Genomic DNA, 4,799 nt, shown 5'->3' on the forward strand with positions numbered 1-4,799 from the left:
AACTTAGTAAAGGATTGTTTATTCGCTGATCAGTTGGATCAGGTGGAACACCTGGGCAGAGACCAGGGTTTAGAAACTGCTTTAAACTACCGAAATAACGTACTGGATAAAATTCTGGCTATCCACTACATCCAGCTTCTAGATAACTAGTTTTTTTTTCATTATAGTATACAGTAAGTCCTGTAATCCTAAATGAATGAACACAATTTGAAAATGAAATAGTGATTAGCTGATCAGGTACATCAGGGCAAGCTGAACATTACATAATTGATCTTTTTCTTAAACCTTTGCTACACCGGGATCACGCCATCTGCACTTAGAAAACACTTGGTCGCCAGCTGCCAGAAACAATTTCATCACAGTTTACATGGTTAGCCTACCGTTACCTTTCTTTTAGTAAAACCGCAGTATATCCAGATTTATTTTAACATCAGCTGCTAAAACTCATAGCAATGGAGGGGCTTCCCCCCACCAGCACACTGACTCTCCTCAGCGCACCGCAAAACCAGCAAGCTGATTGTCTGTTTCTACTGAAAGGTGGAACTTTCTAGCTGAACCTGCTCCGTGATTGAAGATTTCCCATTTACACAGCGGTCTGTCTCCACATTAATAGCACAGCTGAGCTGAGGTAAATCCACCGGTTCCTACGACAATGTTCGGGGCAGACTACTCTCTGTGGTGTTTTGAAATTGGACTGCTGTAACTATTTCACATGCACATGCCCATTCTGCATTTCATACAGAATGTACCTTTAAGCTCAGGTGTACTTGAGCTCTAAAGCAGGATAATGATCCAAAGTCCACCTCTGAATGGCCTAGTCAAAGTCTGGTTGATATGCTGTGGTATGACCTTAAACAGAACATTTTTGCTCAAAAACCTTCCAGTGTGTTTGAATTAAAACAATTCTGAAAAGTAGAGTGGACAAAAATTCCTTCACAGAGATGTGAAAGATTAAAGATTTCCTATTTACACAGCGGTCTGTCTCCACATTCCACCTGTTTCTAATATTGGGTGGGACATATATCCCCAAACAAATGCTACTGTACCAAAAACTTACATTGATTTTCAGGTGTTCAAATGCTTATTTGCAGCAGTAACACACAAATCATTTATTAAAAATCATACATTGTGGTTTCTGGATTTCTTTTAGATTATGTCTCTCACAGTGGACATGCACCCTCTATGATTTTTTTAGTGGGAGAACTTGCAAAGTCACAGGGTATTCTAATACTTTTCTAATATTTTGCTCACTGTATTTTAACAAGACAGAGCTAAACCACATGCTGCATCCATCACAATATCATTGCTTAACAGAAGAAGACTCTGCCTGTAGTTCAGACCTTTCACCAATAGAAAACATGGGACACATTTCTGTCCAAAAACCAGGAATTGCTCTACTCACTTCCCATATGTTTACAGACTTGTGCAATGAGAGACATGTGGGATAAACTATGGCTAGATTCACTATAAAACACTGGTACATTGATTGAGAAACCAGTTGCCAATTTCTTTAGCTACCTTGTTTAATAATAGCATACCTTGATCTATCATTATCAACTTTTAATACCAACTCAGACATCATGTAGTAAGGTAGTAATATAGCATACTATTGTTACTGGGAGACAATTTAAAGCTAAAATACCTAACTCAAGTATTAATGAAAAAACTGGCCTATTTTCAGCTTGACTCCTATGTCTTCTGAGTATGAATTTGAGACAGTAAGTGTACTGATCTCATGCAGTTCCTACTGTTCTGCGCTCAGATGGCCTTCTTACATAGGTTCGTGATCAGTGGGTAAATATAACAGTATTGAGACTGCTTAAAGGTGCTAATTTTCTCATGCTGGTTTTCAATTTCCCACCCGTATTTCTCAGATTAGTTATTTTAACATTTTATAAGTAAAAGAAAGAGGTATACCAGTAAAGTAACTGATATCTGAGTGTGTACTCTTTCTGTAACGGTCAGTTGATGGATGTTAGAGGCTCATAATGTCGATTGATCTCATTTGGTTATTTTCTTGGATCAGACCCAAGTCAGGTGACACTTCCTACTGAGTCAGGCCTGTGTTCCGAGTGCACCATACAAAGAAGTTTCACACACACTCTACAGATTACACACACACACAGGATTTACAGATTCCTTTGGTTTCCAATGAGATTATTTATCTTTATAAATGTTCATTTAAATAAACACGTATTTTTATATTAAATATACTTTTGTTCTAAGTGTTTATAGACACACATTCTCATCAATGCAGTTTTTACTTTAAGTTGTACCCATTCCAGATGTATGAATCCACACATGTACACAAACACCAGACATGTATAAAGTACTAGAGATCCAGACTTGAGTAAAAGTACAAGTACTCTGTCAATAATGTGACTTGAGTAGAAGTTCTTACATAAAAGTCCTAAAGTATTCAACATTTTTGTACTTAAGTATTGCAAGTAGTTCATTTTACAAAATTCTACTTAAGTTCTGAAAGTAAAAGTAAAAGTATTGTATTGTGTAATTATTACAGAAAGAAGTCATGTTGTTTATATTATTTCGGATGTTTAGGCTAAATGATGCTCACAGTTCTTGTGGCTGTAGAAACAGCACAAGAACAGGAATTGACAGGGTAGAGTACATTTACATAAAGTTTTGAATTAACTCTCTAAACAAACTTACCCAAAAGAGAAGCTAAGCAGTAAGCTGTTATGATATTTTAACAAATTCAGCATAAAAGGTCACTAGTTGGTCTATCACTATTGTAAAATCTAAACTAAAGCTGTCAATGGCCAAGGGATTAGAGCAGCTTCCTCAAACCCGGTGACAGTGCAGATAATCTAGCGCTCTGGCTTTAGTAACAATGTGGGTTTGGAATGATTCTTAATTTTTTTTTATGAGCAGGGGGATTCTATGATAAGAGGTTTAGGGGTGTTGAGAACATGTTGAACAAAATCAGATACACAAGCTATTATGTATAGGGGGCAGGTGTGTTTTCAACAGATAAGGAAATAAAACATTAAAAGAATTCTATCAAAAAATACCTCTTGAAGCTTTGTTATCTGATCTAATTTAAATAGTGAAAAGCTACTCAAGTTCAGTGTGGGTTTTTCAGGGCATCTGCTCACACTGAACACTGAAAGACCATTCATTTATTTTTTACCTATTTTTTTCCACTTTAATCTGAATATGGCCCTTTATTTTGAAAACCCAACCCAATATCCATGACTGACTGAATGACTGGCCACAGACACAGTCACACACGCTCGCATTCACACACGCGCTCGGACTATTGAGAGAATGTAGATTGTCATTAGCGGTTCCTGAGCCCCTAAAACTTACTGGCGATGCCGCTGGTAAGAAGTGATTATGCAGCAGGTAAAAAATTTATCGGAGTAAAAGTATTAAACTCATGTAAAAATATGTAGTGAAGTAACAGTGGAAGCAGGAGAAAAAAAATACTCCTGTAAAGTACAGCATTTTACTACTTAAGTACAGTAGTAAAATAGTTCTACTTTGTTAGACACACACACACACACAGCATGTCTAGTCCCTGAGGACAAGTGCTCCCAGTAAAATTTAGCAGATAAACATGAAACTATGTCAGGTGTTGGCTAGTACATGGTTTGAGCTAGAAGATGGCTTGAGCTAAAATTAAGTGCATTTATTTATTATTAGATTTTATTTATTAATACTAGATGAGCTAACTAAAGAACACTGATATTGTTTAATTAGCTTCAGAAATACATACTGATAGATACCACTTGCTTCATTAATAGCATTAGGCAGAAAGTAATTTAATTTTTGCGATCAAGGTTCCAGAGTTTGGAGAAATAGTTGAAAGTTACACAATACAAGTTGCTTGAAGTATAGTGAAGTTTCCACAGTTAGTAGTGGTTTGTGGAGCCAGGTCAGCTGCTGGTCTTGGTACACTGTGCTATGTCCAATCCAAATTAAGTGCAGCATCAGGACATTTTTACAGCACTATGCCTCCCTTAATTTTGATGACAAGCTTTATAGAAATGCCGATTTTCCAGCAGGACATTTTTAAAAACACTGCCAAGTTTCAATTGTTCTTATTATATTATGATAATAATATTATTCTTTTTTTAGACACTGACTTCATGGTGTGTAATACCAGTGATCCATGATCATCAATAAAAAAATACAAAATACTTAACATAGATCACAAGGTTGTTATGAATCTATACAATATATGACACTTTTTGAACTAAAATAAATATTTTTTTTGGTGATATTCTTTTTTTGTATGTAGGTGGTGCTAATGCTTTGGATAAACAATGTATCTTACTGTATTGTTTGTTGCCTGTCCCAACGTTTTACATGACTTGCTGCCATCAAGTTCTAAATGAGTTACTGTTTTTCATTTTACGGTTGATCTGATATGAGTTCAATGTTTTATTGTAAATAACATTTGGGCATATATATTTTGCATTCTGTTTTTATTTAATTTTTTTTTTATATTTTACACAGAATCCCATTTTTTTTTTAATTTGCGTGATATATTTTATTCGTCAGCTTATGTCCACATGAATTTTGGCCACACTCATGCCTAAGCAAATCAATAGAGCAGCACAACTAGCAGCTAATTTTTATAACAGCTATACAAGCCTACAAATGACGGACTTATTCAAACAAAAGATGAAATGTTTACAGCGTGTTCACGGGCCAATCGTCGCTCTACTAAACTAATGGAGGTCTGACAGACGCGAGCCTCAGCCAATCAGCGCTCTCTCAGGGAGGCAAAAGGGTGACGTCTGTCTGCGTTAGTCTGCCGGAGCCGCCGCTGC

The sequence above is a fragment of the Astyanax mexicanus genome, chromosome 12 (assembly GCF_023375975.1).
Source record: "Astyanax mexicanus isolate ESR-SI-001 chromosome 12, AstMex3_surface, whole genome shotgun sequence".
NCBI lineage: Eukaryota > Metazoa > Chordata > Actinopteri > Characiformes > Acestrorhamphidae > Astyanax > Astyanax mexicanus.